Consider the following 18,377-nt stretch of genomic DNA (forward strand, 5'->3'; position numbering starts at 1 on the left):
CAAAGTGAAAATAAGGGTTCTTTGATTAAAATTTGTATATCACTTTTTCCATGCATAAACTTGGCTTTATATGAAGCCTTTATTACAAATTTGGTGGTTACAAGCCAATCAACCAATTATTCATTAAAACTAGTAAATGAAAATTAAGGAAACTCTTGAAATAACACAAAAAAAAACGTCCAAGACACTTGAGAATGAAAAAGAACGTCTATTCTTCATTAAGGAGCCATAAGAAGCATTAAAGTGTAACCCTAATCCACCAAAGAGTGCTAAAAATGGCTAGGAGGCTTTATGAAGCAAAAAGTAACGTTTTTAGCACTAATGAAGCCATAAAAATGTTGCCCTAGCCTTAATGCAACCCCAATTCAATTTGTGGGTTACCATTAACAACCCAACCATTGAGCCCAAACCACCTTGTAGCCCACTAGTAATCATTAATCCATCACCTTTTGGGCTTTCATGATCCATGCATGGATCATCCCCTCCCCCTTTGAAAGAAATTGACCTCAATTCATCAAGTCCATCATCATCAAGATAAGGTGAAAGATCTCCCACATTAAAGGTAGCATGCACTCCATGGTCTCCTTCCAAATCTACCTTATAAGCATTATCATTGACACGTGACATCACTTTGTAAGGACCTTCAGCTCTTGGCATCAACTTGTTTTTCCTTTTGTTAGGAAAACGTTCTTTCCTCATATGCACCCACACCAAGTCACCATCTTGAAAGATACGTGGTTTCCTATTCTTGTTGGACTTTTGTTTGTACACCTCATTCAAAGCTTCAATCTTCTCACGAACTTGTTGGTGTAGTTTCATCATGGCCTTCAACTTGTCATTAGCATCCTTGTGAACCAATTCATCCTTTGGCAATGGAATAAAATCCAAAGGCATGTAAGGATTCACACCATACACCACTTCAAAAGGAGAATGACCTGTTGCATAAGTAGGAGAACGATTATAGGCAAATTTAGCATGCGCAAGTTTGATGTCCCAATCTTTTTGAGTTTTGCTAACCAACCCCTTTAACAAAGTACCCAAAGTTCTATTAGTCACCTCTGTTTGCCCATCTGTTTGTGGATGATGGGATGTACTAAAAAGTAACTTTGTACCAACTTTCCTCCATAAAGTGCTCCAAAAGTAACTTAGAAACTTGGAATCCTTATCAGAAACAATTGTTTTAGAAATACCATGCAAACGAACCACCTCTTTAAAGTACAAATCAGCCACATTAGATGCATCATTGGTTTTATGACATGGCACAAAGTGAGCCATTTTTGAAAACCTATCCACCACCACCATAATGGAATCCTTCCCCCTTTGAGTTCTAGGCAAAGCCATAATGAAATCCATGGACACATCTTCCCAAGGACGAATAGGAACCGGCAAAGGAGTGTAAACACCATGCTTGAAAGTTGTTTTCGCCATGTGACATGTAACACACTTGCCCACTATGTTGGTTACATCCCCCAACATCTTCATCCAAAAGAAATGTTCTTTAAGAACCTCCAAATTTTTGGTAATCCCAAAATGACCAGCCGAACCACCGCCACGAGCTTCACAAATCAGCAACTCCTGTATTGCATGTTTTGGGCCACAAAGGCGATTGCCTTTGAATAGAAAGCCATCTTGAATTACAAATTCACCGTTAGGACCACCTGCACATTTCAAAAATATATCTCCAAAGTCCATATCAGATTGATAATGGTCCATTAGAGTTTCAAATCCCAAGAAACGAACATCCAAAGTCACCAATAATGAGTAACGCCTCGAGAGTGCATTAGCCACCACATTGCTTTTGCCATCCTTGTATTTGCATGAAAAATGAAAGGATTGCAAGAACTCCACCCACTTTGCATGTCTTGTACTCAACTTTTGTTGCCCATTGATGTACTTCAAGGATTCATGATCAGAATGGAAAATAAAATGATTTGCACGCAAATAATGACTCCAATGATCTAAAGCACGAACAATATCATAAAACTCCTTATCATAAGTGCAATAATTGAAACGAGCACCACCCAACTTTTCAGAAAAATAAGTAATAGGACGTTTGGATTAAATCAAAACAGCCCCAATACCAACTCCACTTGCATCACACTCCACTTCAAATGGTTGAGAAAAATCAGGAAGAGCCAAAATAGGAGCATCAGACAATAATGCCTTAGGTTTCTCAAATGCCTTTTGAGCTTCTTCTCCCCATGCAAAGACTCCTTTCTTCAAACAACCTGTTATGGGACTTGTAATGGTGCTAAAATCACGAACAAATCTTCTATAGAAAGAAGCAAGACCATGAAATGATCTAACTTCAGAAATGTTAGTAGGAATAGGCCATGACTTGATTGCTTCAGTTTTGGATGGGTCCACGGACACGCCATTTCTTGACACCACAAAACCCAAAAATGCCACTTCTTCCACCAAAAACGAACATTTTTCTTGCTTCCCATAGAGCTTTTGAGCTCTAAGCGTCTCGAAAACCTGTTTTAATTGCACCAAATGATCCTCCAAGCTCTTGCTATATACCAAGATATCATCAAGGTACACCACCACAAACCTGCCCAAAAAAGATTTTAACACTTCATTCATTAGTCGCATGAAAGTGCTCGGTACGTCAGTTAGACCAAAAGGCATCACAGTCCATTCATACAAGCCATGTTTAGTTTTAAAGGCTGTTTTCCATTCATCCCCTTCAAGCATACGAATTTGATGGTAACCACTTCTCAAATCAATTTTTGAGAACACAACAGAACCATACAACTCGTCCAACAAATAATCAACTCTAGGAATATGAAATCGTTATATTATGGTGATGTTATTAACAGCCCTACTATCAACACACATCCTCCAAAACCATCTTTTTTGGAACCAACAAAACTGGAACAACACAAGGACTTAGGCTTTCACGAACATAACCCATTTTCATGAGTTCATCAATTTGTTTTTGCAACTCCTTTGTCACCTCCGGATTACATCTATAGGCAGCTTTATTAGGCAAAGGAGCATTCGGAATAAGGTCAATTTGGTGTTCGATACCACGGATTGGAGGCAAACCCGGTGGTAATTCGCTTGGAAACACATCTTGAAACTCTAAAAGCAAATCATCAATAGCGTTTTCTCCATGCACCATCTTCTCCACCTTCGCATGCTCTTTGTCCACAAGCATGTAAATCACATCACCTTTGTCAAGAACTTGCTCCACCTCCCTTTCACTAACAAACATAGAAAGATTAGGTTTTTTTACTTGTTTAGAATTCATGGACCTTATGGCCGTTGGGGACATGGGTTTTAACACAATTTTTTTATTATTGTGTTTCAACTCATATTCATTGCTCCTCCCTCTATGTAACACGTCCCTATCAAATTGCGAAGGACGCCCCGACAAAAATATGACATGCATCCATAGGAATAACATCACACAACACTTCATCTTCATAAGACCCCATAGTTAGACCAACTCTAACCTGTTTTGTCACCTTTATTTTTCTTCCATCATCCAACCAATGAAGAACATATGGTTTTGGATGGTTTGTAGTAGAAAAACCCAATTTGGTCACCATTTCATTAGAAGAAACATTAATACAACTTCCACCATCAATAATCAAACTACACCACTTGTCTCTAACCAAACATTTGGTGTGAAACAATTGGTCTCGTTGATCCATATCAGCCACTGTTTGAACACCTTGAGTTTTAAGGGTTCTAAGTACCAAAACTGTATCATACACCGGTGCTTCATACTCTACCTCCTCCTCCACTTCTTATTCTTCTTCTTCTTCTTTTTGTGTATCATGAAAAATACCCGCCAACCTCTCTTCTTCCTCCAACTCTTCACGACATTCAATGGCCTCCCTTAAAGTCACCACCCTTTTGTTTGGACAAGCATTTTGGTAATGACCAAAACCTTGACACTTGAAACATCTAATTTTTGCCAAACCAGTTTCTTTGGTACCGCTAGTAAGTTTGGGAGCAACAGGAACACTACTAGAACCAGAAGGAGTAGAAACATAATTTTGTCTATTGCTAGACTCGGGCTTGGACCACGACTTTGACTTGGGACTTTCGACACTTGAACTTGAACTCCCACCATAACATGCTTTGGCTTGCCCCTCCAACTTCAAACACAAACCACAAAGAGTTCCAAATAAGCATAAGGATACAACTCCACAACATTGGAAATGTTGTAGTTCAACCCTTTTAGAAAACGAGTCATTTTTTGTTCTTCAATTTCTTCAATATCCCCCACCAAGGACAACTTATCAAATTCATCAATGTATTCTGCAACACTCATTTTTCCTTGCCTCATATCAGCAATCTTCTTGTAAGTGGGAATTCTATGAGTAGAAGGAACATATCTCTTTCTAAGCTTTCATTTTAGAGAAAGCCAAGAATTTTTTTTTCTTTGCCTTCATGGGTGCTCTTGGCCTTAAGCCCTTCAAACCATAATGAAGCACCACCACTTAGCTTGAGAATGGCATACTTGCAGCTTTTTTCGTCATCTACTTCCTTGAACTCGACCATTCTTGTAACATCCGGATTCCCAGGTATCTTATCTTATGTATTTATATTGATTTTTAGAGAAGGACTCGGCGAGTAGACGCTCAGACTCGCCGAGTAGGATCGCGCATGGTTGGACTGATTTAGTGGCGGACTCGGCGAGTCCATAAGTGGACTCGGCGAATCCATGCTGTTTAATGAAACCCTAATTCTCGGGGCCTGAGCCCTATTTAAGGATCCTTATAGCCATCATTTGCGGCTATCAGACCCCTAAGAAACCCTAGAGAGCAGAGTGAAGGCGTGTAGTGCAAGAGGAGGGCTATTTCATCATTCTAAGTGTGATTTTGCAAGAAAGGAGGAAGGAGGACAAACAACGAAGGTTGAGGAGCTCAGATATATCATCCATTTCATCAGAGGATGCTACTAGAGGTACTAATCTGTGCTCAAACTCGTGTAGTTGGTGTTCTAGTTGAATCTAGGGTTTTCTTGTGCTTTCTTTGGCTTGCATTCGAAGTATGTGAGGTCCCAAGGTGGAGTTCTTTATAGATCTGGACCTTAAGAGGTCCAGAGAGTCCTATTCATATTGCTTTTTGCTACTCCATTAGAGATATGGCCCTAGGTTGCCATTTTAGGGGTTATTTCACCCAAAGAAGCTTTTTGGTCATTGCATGAGTGTAACGATCAGACCTTTACATGATTATAGTGGTTGGGAAGGCCAGATCTATGGATTAGAGGAACAGATCTGACCTCAGAAGGTCGTTTGAGTGTGAGCATGGAATGTACTCGCCGAGTCCATGAGAGGACTCGACGAGTTGAGTCGGGTTACCCCGCGAGTCGCGATCTGTGACGACCCGTGGAGCATAGGGTTGACTCAGTGAGTCAAGAGAGGACCAGGGGCGAAGAGGGCAGGCGTGTACTCGCCGAGTCACCCTAGTGCACACGGCGAGTCGGGTCAAAGTTATGTGATATGTATGTGCTATGTATGTTATGTATGGTATGGACCGGAAGGTCAAGATGATATGGACCGGAAGGTCAAGAGGTTACAGACCGGAAGGTCGATAGGGGTAGGACCGGAAGGTCTACCGGGATTTGGGACGGAAGTCCCCTGAGACACATGGATCGGAAGATCCTGTAGAGTATGGCCTGGAAAGGCGTATGTGGGGTATGTGGTATTTTGGGGAACTCACTAAGCATTTATGCTTACAGTTGTTGTGTGATGTGTTTCAGGCACTAGCGAGGATCGCGGGAAGGCGCCGGCATGATCCGTACACACTAAGAGGATTTATGTTTATGAGATCTTGGGACATGTTTTTATTATGACACAGTGATACATTATGTTTTATGATTGTCATGTGGTTGAAAGTATGTTTTTAAAAATGAAAAATTGTTTTGAAAAATTACGTCGTTACAAGTTGGTATCAGAGCCTTGGTTTCAGGGATTCGGGTGCATCTTCGGATGAATGTGAACTCAAACTGAGGAAATGAGAAAGTTTTTCATAAATAAACAATTTTTCTAAAAGAGTAAAAGTTTTGAGAAAGGCAGGAGGAAGCAGTGTGTACGATCAGCCAGCGCCCGAACGGTGATTTCTCAAAATACCCTTATATTATGTGTTATATGATATGATATGATATGCATGCTAGAGTAGGCTAGGTATTCATATTAGGACTAGGGTGGCCTGATTTGTGATGCCTTAGCCTAGGAAGGATTTTGCTGCTATGTGATGCTTGAGAACGAGTAGGTAGCAGTGAGGAACTGATGAGAGGCCTACCGAAGGGTAGCCTATGCTAGTGAGATATAGTGTACTTGTGATCTGGGATCCAAGGAGGAGGACTTAGAGTGAATGCTGATGCGGTGTGGACGGTAGTATAGGTCCCGTACTACTGAAGACACCGGAGCAGTGCGCACCCTAAGTAAGAATCCATTGGGTACTAAGGAACAAGTAGGGTTGAGTTATCGAGTGCGAGTATACTCGAGCGAGTTTCTGATATCTTTATGTTATATTTCAGAGACATCATGGTTGGGACACGTCACAGACCTGAGCCGAGTGGCGTGAGTGACGAGGAGCTTCGTCAGATGATCCACGATGAGGTGGCGGCGGAGATCAGGGCCGAGATTCCGGAGATGTTTGGGTCTATCAAGACCACACTGATTGAGACGTTCGATGAGCGGTACGCCATGGTGACTGAGGTTGCTGATGCTGCAGCTACTGCAGCTGTGGCTGCTGCCAGACCTCAGGGAGGTGATTCGTTGTTGCTACGGGAGTTCAGCAACACGAAACCACCAGAGTTTGATGGGAAGCAGGATCCGATCGCTGTGATGAGATGGATTGCTGATATCGAGGGATGCTTCTACACGTGTTCATGTCCGGAGCATCTGAGGGTATGGTTCGCGTTGAACCAGCTGCGATTGGGAGCGAAGGATTGGTGGAAGTTCGTGACAGCGAGCTTCACTCTTGCGTAGATCTCAGCGGTGACCTGGGAGAGGTTTACCGCTATGTTCAGAGATGAGTATGTTCCCCTGGTGGAGAGGGAACGGTTGGTTCAGGAGTTCTTGACCCTCAAGCAGGGTACTGATTCGGTTACTGTGGTTACCCGGAAGTTTCATGAGAGGGCGGTGTTTTGCCCTGAGCAGGTGTCTACTGAGCAGGCACGTATGAGTCGGTATTTGGGCGTACTGAGGAGAGACATTCGGGAGTTCGTGTCGAACTCGACGTACCGGACATTTTCTGAGCTCCAGGCAAATGCCCGGAAGAGGGAGATTGAGTTGGAGACTCAGGCCAGGGAGGAGGCCGAGTCTCAGAGGATGGATCGGCTGCCGGCTCAGTCTCAGCCGGCAGCCAAGCGGACCATGTCCGCGGATACGAGATGTGGAGCCCAGAAGGGTCGCACTTACGGGAAGTGCGGCAAGGGACAAGATGGGGTCTGTCGATCGGGTGCTTGCTACAAATGTGGCAAGGAGGGGCATATCGCCAAGGATTGCCCCAAGGGATTTATGGTTTGCTTCTATTGCAACCAGACTGGCCATCGGAAGGCCGAGTGCCCGCAGTTACATCAGGGATCATCACAGGGATCTGCGCCTGCTGCGAGGGTTACCGAGGTTCGGCCAGCGAAGGCCGAGGCACCGAAGGCTCGTGGGAGAGCTTTCCAGTTGACAGCGGAGGAGGTCCGCGCAGCGCCCGATATTGTGACCGGTATGTATTCTTTATTTATTTATGTTGAGTTGAGATTTTATGCTTATATGATGATATGCGTAGGTACTTTCCTTGTGAGTTCTGTACCTACCTTAGTGTTATTTGACTCGGGTGCGAGTCGATCGTTTGTGTCGATAGCTTTTAGTCGGCACATCAGTAGCAGACGAGAGGTGTTGAGTCGACCTCTGTGAGTTTCCATAGCTGATGAGCGGGCAGTGTATGCTACGGAGGTGATACGAGGATGTGTACTCGAGATCTTCGGTGTTGAGTTCCTGATAGATCTGGTCCCGATAGCGATGGGGAACGTGTGTGTTATAGTGGGCATGGATTAGTTGAGCCAATTTGGGGCCGTGATAGACTGCGAGCGACAGTTGGTGACGATACGAGACCCTAGTGGGGGAGTACTTACGATGTACGGCGAGGGTACCCGATGTGGGTCAGCGTTCTGTTCGGCTGCCAGAGCGAGACAGAGTTTATAGCAAGGCTACAGCGGGTTTGTAGCCTATGTGATGGACACACGAGAGGCCGCTGGGAGGCCAAGTTCGGTGGATGACGTTGCGATAGTGCGTGAGTTCCCGGATGTTTTCCCCGAGGAGTTGTCGGGTGTGCCTCCCGAGAGGTAGGTAGAGTTCCGCATTGATTTGGTTCCGGGGGCAACGCCTATCGCCAAGGTGCCTTATCGCCTTGCGCCGCCAGAGATGCAGGAGTTATCCTCGCAGCTCCAGGAGCTGTTGGGGAAGGGGTTTATTCGACCGAGTAGCTCGCCATGGGTAGCGCCGATCCTTTTTGTCAAGAAAAAGGATGGTTCACACCGGATGTGTATTGATTACCGGGAGTTGAACAAGTTGACGGTCAAGAACCGTTATCCATTACCGAGGATCGACGATTTGTTCGATCGGTTGCAGGGAGCGTCTTGGTTTTCCAAGATTGATCTGAGGTCTGGATATCACCAGATGAGAGTGCGTGATGAGGATATCCAGAAGACGGCGTTCAGGACTCGTTATGGGCATTACGAGTTCGTGGTGATGCCTTTCGGGCTCACCAATGCACCAGCAGCGTTCATGGATCTCATGAACAGGGTGTGTAGACCGATGCTAGATCGTTCGGTGATCGTGTTCATCGACGATATACTGGTGTATTCGAGATCTAGAGAGCAGCACGAGGAGCATCTGAGAGAGATTCTTGGGGTATTGAGGGCGGAGAGACTTTATGCCAAATTCTCCAAGTGCGAGTTTTGGTTACGAGAGGTCCAGTTCCTGGGGCATCTCGTCAACCAGGATGGGATTTTAGTCGATCCGACCAAGATCGAGGAGGTTATGAGCTGGGGGGTGCCGAGATCTCCCACCGAGATCAGGAGTTTTCTGGGATTGGCCGGCTACTATCGGAGATTTATCAGAGATTTCTCCAAGATTGCCGTGCCTCTCACCAGATTGACCCGGAAGGGTGTTGCTTTTTCATGGGGTCCGGAGCAGCAGACCTCGTTTGAGACACTTCGCCAGAGATTGTGTGAAGCCCCTGTGTTAGCCCTCCCGGAAGGGATGGAGGATTTTGTGGTGTATTGTGACGCATCGATATCGGGGTTGGGTGCAGTGCTTATGCAGAGGGGGCATGTGATAGTGTATGCATCGAGGCAGCTGAAGCCTCATGAGACGAGATATCCCACCCACGATCTGGAGTTGGGGGCAGTGGTGTTCGCCCTCAAGATCTGGTGTCACTATTTGTATGGGGTTCGGTGTACCATATACACGGACCATAAGAGTTTGAAGTATCTGATGGATCAGCCCAACCTGAATATGCGACAGAGGAGATGGTTGGATGTAGTAAAGGATTATGATTGTGAGATCTTGTACCACCCGGGCAAGGCTAATGTGGTAGCCGATGCGCTGAGCCGTAGGGCGGAGAGTGCCCCGATTCGAGGCACTTGTATGAGATTGACCGTGATGACTCCGGTGTTGGACACCATTCGGGAGGCCCAGGCAGAGGTCGTGATATCGGAGAACCGCAAGAGGGAGCGGGTGATCGGGCAGGTGTCCGAGTTTGTTACCGATAGTCGAGGGCTGATGACCTTTCAGGGTTGGATTTGGGTGTCGTATGCAGGCGGGGAACGTACCATTCTGATGGAGGAGGCGCATAGATCGAGGTTCTCGATCCATCCCGTGGCCACGAAGATGTATTTGGACCTGAAGAAAGATTATTGGTGGCCCTGTATGAAGAGGGATGTCGCGTGGTTTGTTGAGAGGTGCTTGACCTGTCGTAAGGTTAAGGCCGAGCATCAGCGTCCGCATGGCAAGTTGCAACCACTCGAGGTTCCCCAGTGGAAGTGGGAACAGATTTCCATGGATTTCATCACCAAATTACCGAGGACCGCGAGGGGTGTCGATGCAATTTGGGTGATCGTCGACCGGCTCACGAAGAGTGCGCATTTTCTTGCTATCAGTGAGAGCTCTTCTGCCGAGAGGTTGGCAACGTTGTATGTGAGGGAGGTGGTATCGCGTCATGGGGTACCGATCTCGATCGTGTCAGATCGAGATGTACGTTTCACTTCCAGGTTCTGGAAGAAATTCCACGAGGAGTTGGGTACGAGGTTGCATTTCAGTACCGCCTACCACCCCCAGACGGACGGACAGAGTGAGCGAACGATTTAGACGCTCGAGGACATGCTCCGAGCATGTTTGTTGGACTTCGGAGGAAGTTGGGACACGTACCTACCGTTGGCTGAGTTTTCCTACAACAACAGCCACCATTCTAGTATTGGGATGCCTCCCTTCGAGTTGTTGTATGGTAGGAGGTGTCGGACTCCCATTTGCTGGGGAGAGGTGGGGCAGCGTGTGATGGGTAGCACTGAAATAGTGTTGCAGACGACAGAGCAGATATAGCAGGTTAGACAGAGGTTACTGACGGCTCAGAGTCATCAGAAGAGTTACGCGGATCGGCGACGATCCGAGTTGGAGTTCCAGGTGGGGGACTTCGTACTCCTGAAAGTATCTCCTTGGAAAGGAGTGATCCGATTCATGAAGAGGGGCAAGCTGGGGCCCCGGTACATCGGTTCATTCAGGGTGACCGCGAGGGTGGGCAAGGTAGCTTATCGGTTAGAGCTACCTGCGGAGTTGAGCCAGATTCATGATACCTTCCACGTGTCCCAGTTGAGGAAGTGTATAGCCGACGAGTCGGCGGTAGTACCACTGGAGGATATTCAGGTGGATGCGAGCCTGAATTATACGGAGAGGCCAATCGCGATCCAGGATCAGAAGATCAAGGTTCTGAGGAACAAGGAGGTGTCACTGGTGCAGGTCCAGTGGCAACATCGGAAAGGGTCCGAGCTGACCTGGGAGCCGGAGTTGGAGATGCGGGAGCAGCATCCGGAGTTTTTGCCGAGCAGGACTTCGAGGGTGAAGTCTGATTCTAGTGGGGGAGAATTGTAGCATCCGGATTCCCAGGTATCTTATCTTATGTATTTATATTGGTTTTTAGAGAAGGACTCGGCGAGTAGACGCTCAGACTCGCCGAGTAGGATCGCGCATGGTTGGACTGATTTAGTGGCAGACTCGGCGAGTCCATAAGTGGACTCGGCGAGTCCACGCTGTTTAATGAAACCCTAATTCTCGGGGCCTGAGCCCTATTTAAGGATCCTTATAGCCATCATTTGCGGCTATCAGACCCCTGAGAAACCCTAGAGAGCAAAGTGAAGGCGTGTAGTGCAAGAGGAGGGCTATTTCATCATTCTAAGTGTGATTTTTCAAGAAAGGAGGAAGGAGGACAAACAAGGAAGGTTGAGGAGCTCAGATCTATCATCCATTTCATCATAGGAGGCTACTAGAGGTACTAATCTGTGCTCAAACTCGTGTAGTTGGTGTTCTAGTTGAATCTAGGGTTTTCTTGTGCTTTCTTTGGCTTGGATTCGAAGTATGTGAGGTCCCAAGGTGGAGTTCTTTATAAATCTGGACCTTAAGAGGTCCAGAGAGCCCTATTCACATTGCTTTTTGCTACTCCATTAGAGATATGGCCCTAGGTTGCCATTTTAGGGGTTATTTCACCCAAAGAAGCTTTTTGGTCATTGCATGAGTCTAAAGGTCAGACCTTTACATGATTATAGTGGTTGGGAAGGCCAGATCTATGGTATAGAGGAACAGATCTAACCTCAGAAGGTCGTTTGAGTGTGAGCATGGAATGTACTCGCCGAGTCCATGAGAGGACTCGACGAGTTGAGTCGGGTTGCCCCGCGAGTCGCGATCTGTGACGACCCGTGTAGCATAGGGTTGACTCAGTGAGTCAAGAGAGGACCAGGGGCGAAGAGGGCAGGCGTGTACTCGCCGAGTCACCCTAGTGCACACGGCGAGTCGGGTCAAAGTTGACCGTTGACTTTTGTTGACTTTAGGGTTCTGGTCAGGACTGATTCGGGAGAGTTCAAGGAAGGGTAGAATGGCCTTCTACCCAGTTATAGAGATGAGATCATGAGAGAATATTGATCAGGATGTTATTTGAATAATAGGAGGAGGCTAAGTCGGGACGTTGAGCACGAGAGTTCATCCGACTTCATTGAGGTGAGTCTTCTCACTATACTGTACCTGGAAGGGTACCTATGTGTGACCGGAAGGTCTTGTATGCTATGAGATGCATGTGTTCTATGCGGTTATGTGATATGTATGTGTTATATGCAGTTATGTGATATGTATGTGCTATGTATGTTATGTATGGTATGGACCGGAAGGTCAAGATGATATGGACCGGAAGGTCAAGAGGTTACAGACCGGAAGGTCGATAGGGGTAGGACCGGAAGGTCTACCGGGATTTGGGACGGAAGTCCCCTGAGACACATGGATCGGAAGATCCTGTAGAGTATGGCCTGGAAAGGCGTATGTGGGGTATGTGGTATTTTGGGGAACTCACTAAGCATTTATGCTTACAGTTATTGTGTGATGTGTTTCAGGCACTAGCGAGGATCACGGGAAGGCGCCGGCATGATCTGTACACACTGAGAGGATTTCTGTTTATGAGATCTTGGGACATGTTTTTATTATGACACAATGATACATTATGTTTTGTGATTGTCATGTGGTTGAAAGTATGTTTTAAAAAATGAAAAATTGTTTTGAAAAATTACGTCGTTACAATTCTTTCAATCTTCCTTTCACACTCCAAGTAGCGTTCAGGATCAGTTCCACCAACAAATTCAGGCAATTCAGACACCTTCAATTCTTCCACAACCCTATGTTCACCACGGCGGGGTTGCCTTCGATTTCCACCTTCTTGGACGTTTCTTAATGCTTCGCGAAGATTTTGTAGGAACTCCGGATCATCAAAATCCATTCTGCTCGCTGATACCCAAAACCCTAATCCTTCACTGCTCTCATTCAGAAACTCGAAACCGGGTAAACCCTACCCGATTCGTCGAGTCAACTAAGGGAATCGACGAGTTACTTCAGTCACTTTTATGTTCATCCCTTTTCGGTGGGATCTAAGGTCCCAAACTTCATATCCAACCTCCCCTAGTGCAGATACCACTTAAAGTTGCAAACTTTACCTGCATGCAAGGTCCTCCAAGGCTATAACATCAAAACTAATCTTCCTACAAGGTTTTAGTGCATGGAAAGGGCCTAAGATGGATAAAGTGAGCAACTTTATGTCATTAGGGACCTAGAGAGGTCCAGATCTGGTACCATATCCTTGTGATAAGTCCAGATCCGAGTATGACCCTATTTTGCACCCAAAAGTGACCATACCCTTCCATGTAATGCGATATAAGCAAATAGAGATCAAGGTGGTAACTTTTTACCTCTAATGGATGCTCACAACCAGTAGATGCTAGATCCCAAGCCTTCTCCTCTATTCAAGCTCCTCGACCTTCAAGTTTCCTTCTAAAAAGCACAAGTTTTACTCTCTAAGACTCACACACACTCAAGGAAGCTCAAATATGCGGCTAAGGTTTCTTTCTGGGCTGTAAATGATGCGTGTATGGGCTTGATTTAGTGAGTGGGGGTAGTGTTTAGGTCAATTAAGCTAGAATAACAACCACAAATATATGGAAAGAAAATGATAGATTTGATAAATAAACTAGACCTATAGCTTGTAAATCTGAAGACAAACTAAGACCTATTAGTTTGAATTCGATCAACTCAAGGATCACGTCCAAAAGATGATAATTTGTGAACTATAACAATAATTCAAAGTGAAAATAAGGGTTCTTTGATTAAAATTCATATATCACTTTTTCCATGCATAAACTTGGCTTTATATGAAGCCTTTATTACAAATTTGGTGGTTACAAGCCAACCAACCAATTATTCATTAAAACTAGTAAATGAAAAAAAAACGTCTGTTCTTCATTAAGGATCCATAAGAAGCATTAAGGAGCCATTAGAAGCATTAAGTGCAACCCTAATCCACCAAAGAGTACTAAAAACGGCTCGGAGGCTTTATGAAGCAAAAAAGTAACGTTTTTAGCACTAATGAAGCCTTAAAAATGTTTCCCTAGCCTTCATGCAACCCTAATTCAATTTGTGTGTTACCATGCACAACCTAACCATTGAGCCCAAACCAACTTCTAGCCCACTAGTAATCACTAATCCATCACCTTTTGGGCTTTCATGATCCATGCATGGATCAGTAAAGACGATGAGGGAGGCTACAAATGAGCCATAAATCCTTTAAATAGGGTACAAACCCCTAAAAATTACGATTTCTCTCTACAGAGCCTACTCGTCGAGTCAGGGCCTTTAGACTCATCGAGTAAGATTTAAATCCCGCGTCCTCCTAATAGTCTCAACTCGACGAGTTAGAGCTCTCCAACTCACCGAGTCCATGCACAAAACCCTAAAAACTAAATAAGTTAAATAATACCTGAAACAGGCATTACAACGGTGGTACGATATGACCACAGCATTGTCGGGAGCTCATCTACCCAGACAGACTTTGATCTGAGTAACCTTTTCTCTAAACCATTAACTATGGCTTTGTTTGATATCTCGGTTTGTCCATTGACCTGAGGGTGTGCCATTGACGTGAACCGACGGTGGATCTTCTTGCTTTCACACCACTACTTGAAGGGGCTCCCTTCAAATTGTGTGCGATTGTCACTTATGAGCACTTTGGGTGTCCAAAGCAGGCCAATATATTTTTCGTCATGAACTTTATCATTTGCTTTCCCGAGACGGTGGCCAGCGGTTCCGCCTCTATCCATTTTGTAAAATAATCCACAACAACTAATAAGAATTTCACAACCCCTGGCGCTTGTGGGAATCGTCCCACTATGTCAATCCCCTACTAATGGAAGGGCCAGGGGCTGGTGATGCTGGTCAACGACATGGCCGATTGATTATTACATTTCTTGGTTAGGTCTGATGCGTCATTGTATATGTTTGGCCAATATACTCCTAGGCAGAGTATTTTGCCCGTGAGTGCTCAAGCCCCATCGTGTGATGTCGTGTCTCCGGAATGACTTTCCTCCAGGAGCACCTGTCCTTCTGTCTTAGAGATGCACTTTAGCCATTGGCTTAAATACCATCTTCGATACAGTTGGTTGTCTCTAATTGCAAAATGTGACGCCCTGACCTTGACTATTCTTGCTTCTGCCAAGTCGTCTGGGAGTACACCGTGGTGCAAGTAATCGACATATGGTTTGGTCCATTCTGGGGTAGTTGAGACTATATTGACCTTTTGATTATCAATGCTTGTCTCTGGGAGCACTTCGACTAACACTTTCTTTGTTATGTGATCAAAGGAAGTTTATGCTAGCTTTCTGAGAGCGTCCGCCCTCGCATTTTTTCCACAGGAAATTTGCTTGTAGGTATTTTTGTTGTGGACTGCATCTAGGTATTTCTGGATCCTTGGATCTTTGACTTCATATGTTCCGTTCATTTGGTTCGTGATGAGTAACGAATCACTGAGAGATGCTAATCACTTTGCACCAACCTCCCTTGCTAACCTCAGACCTACTAGGCGTGCCTCATATTCCGCTTCGTTATTAGATACTTGGAAATCGAATCGCAGTGCGTAAGTGATTTCTTCGCCTTTGGGGCTTTGAAGGATCAGGCATGCGCTTGAGCCTTCCTTACTTGTTGCACCGTCGGTATATAATTTCCAAAGCTCTTTGTTCGCTTCAGGCTCCAATGGGTCGACGGAGGTTGTCGTTGGTATTCCCTTGATAGTATCCGGGATTTTGAATAGGAAATTTGCTAGGGCCCGAGCCTTGATGCTAGTATGGGGGTGGTAATTGATATCGTGTTCACCTAATTCTATGGCCCACTTGGCTAGGTGTCCAGTTTTTTCTGGCCTTAACAGAACTTGCTTTATTGAGTAGCTGGTTAGGACATCCACCTTATGAGCTTGGAAATACCGCTGTAGCCGCTTGGCAGCGTATACTAGGGCGAGGACCAGTTTCTCTAAGACTGGGTAATTAACCTCTGGCCCTTGCAAGTCCCTACTTACAAAGTGGATAGGGACCTGTTTACCTTTCCTTTCCACTATCAACACGGAGGAGATAGCTTCTTCCGATGCTGCTAGGTACATATGTAGCGTTTCTCCTGGTAGCGGGCAAGCGAGGGCCGATAGCTGGAGTAAGGCATCTTTCAGTCGTCGTAATGCTCTATCTGCTCTTTCTATCCATCTGAATTGCTTTTTATCTAAGCACCCTTTGAGGGTTAGGTATAGGGGAAGCTCCTTTTCTGCTGATTTAGCAATAAATCTTCCTAATGCCGTTAGCCGACCATTGACCTCTTGTACACCTTTGAGGTTGTAGGGAGTTTTCGACTCGAGGAACTCTTGGAATTTTATGGATTGGGCAGAATCCCTTACTTAGATATCTGATACCCAAGGAATTGACCTTCTTTTACGCCGAAAGTACACTTGGTTGGGTTTAACTTCATCTGCGCTTTAGCTAGTGTTTTAAGAGTCTCTTCCACATCATGGAGTAATGTTTCTTCGTTACGGCTCTTGATTACCATGTCATCAACATAGACCTCGATGTTCCTACCAATTTGATCAGCGGATATCTTGTCCATTAGTCTCTGATATGTAGCGCCCGCGTTTTTGAGTCCAAACGGAATTTTCTGGTAGCAGAAAGTGCCCCTCTCGGTGTGAAAAGTTGTTTTCGCCTCGTCTTCTCGTTTCATCTGGACTTGATGATAACCTTTGTACGCGTCAAGGAAACATTTGAACTGAAACCCTTCAAGCGATTGGACTTTCTGATCTATCTCCGGATGGGGATAATGATCCTTTGGACAAGCGTTATTAAGGTCTGAGTAGTCAATGCACATTCTCCATGACCCATTGGCTTTATTTACCATAACAGGATTTGCTATCCATGTTAGGAACATCGCTTCCCTAAGTATGCCGGAACTCACTAGGTCAGCTACTTCTGCATTTATAGCCTTGTTCCGGTCTTCCGTCTGGCCTCTCTTATTTTGTATGACAGGATTGCTTTCGTGCGTGATGTTGAAACTGTGCTCTATAACTTGTCGGTCTACGCCTGTCAGATTTGTTGGCTTCCATGCAAAAACAACGGAATATTGCTTCAGGTGAGCACCGATTCACACAAGCTGCTCTGGGTATTCTCCGTTTACCTGGTGTTGTTCAATGGAACAATCCTTCTTCGACTTTTTTGGAGCTCGTACCAACTCAGAAGAAGCTATGATCTGATGGCAGTGTTGTGCCCTGGTGTTTGTGGCAATAATTGTTGCTGATCCCTGGCGTGTGCTAAATTTAACTATGCCATGTATCGTCAATGGCACGAACTGTAGTAGGGAGATTGTTTATCGTCCGAGCAGAATATTGAGTTCTGCTGGAAACCGAATTATAGAAAATTCGATTGTTCTTGTGATTATGTCCCTTTTGTCATGACTTACCAACGTTAAAGGCAGTCGGATAGTGCCCAATGGCCACAAGCTGTGACCGGTTAACCCCACCAATGGTCCTCCAGTTGGGGGCCCTAGCCCCTCCTTCCATATCTCCGGTAGTTACCTGAAGCAGTGCTCGTAGAGTATGTCAGAGCTACTACCATTGTCAATGTATATCCGATGGATTTTCGTATGGCGAATGAATCCAGATATGAAGAGTGGATCTCGTGGATCCCAGTTCAACGGCCTGGAATCGCTACTCGAAAAAGTGATATTGAGTAGATTTCTCGAGAGTACCTCTATCTCATCCTCCGTTTGGTGAGTTGCGTTTCTCTTACGGGATTTAGAGATAGTGAGTACCTCGTTGCCATCATACGGAGGTTCCTGCAGCAAATCGAGATGTGTTATCGCCATTTGAGGTCGCAAACCTTCTGACGATAGTTGGCGGAAACTGCTCTTGAGTACTGGCTCTGCTATTTCTGTCATAATTGGCGGGACCCGCACCATTAGCACCAAGATTGGGGCGTGTGTTCTACACTCGCGGTGATGTTCCTCGTTTACTATCACCGGTGTTCTGAACAGACCCTCTCTTCTACCATCCCGGTTGCTGCTGGGTTTAGGTCCCCATTTCGTAGAGAACCAGTGTCGTCTGTTGGCTGTATCACTCTGAGGATATGTCCGGATGACGCCAAATGTTGTGACATCGCTCTTCAGGGAATTGGTCGTTTGTTGACGAGTTGATCTTGGAGGTTTGCCTGAGAACACAACACATAAGAGTCGTTAGAGGACGACCGGGGGTTCTCCCGGGACGTCACTCCGACGATCATGTTAGCTTTATTTCTGAGAGAGATTTAGGTAGAAT

Source organism: Lactuca virosa, chromosome 3 (assembly GCF_052849685.1).
Source record: "Lactuca virosa cultivar CGN04683 chromosome 3, Lactuca_virosa_CGN04683_v6, whole genome shotgun sequence".
In the NCBI taxonomy this organism is placed as follows: Eukaryota; Viridiplantae; Streptophyta; class Magnoliopsida; order Asterales; family Asteraceae; genus Lactuca; species Lactuca virosa.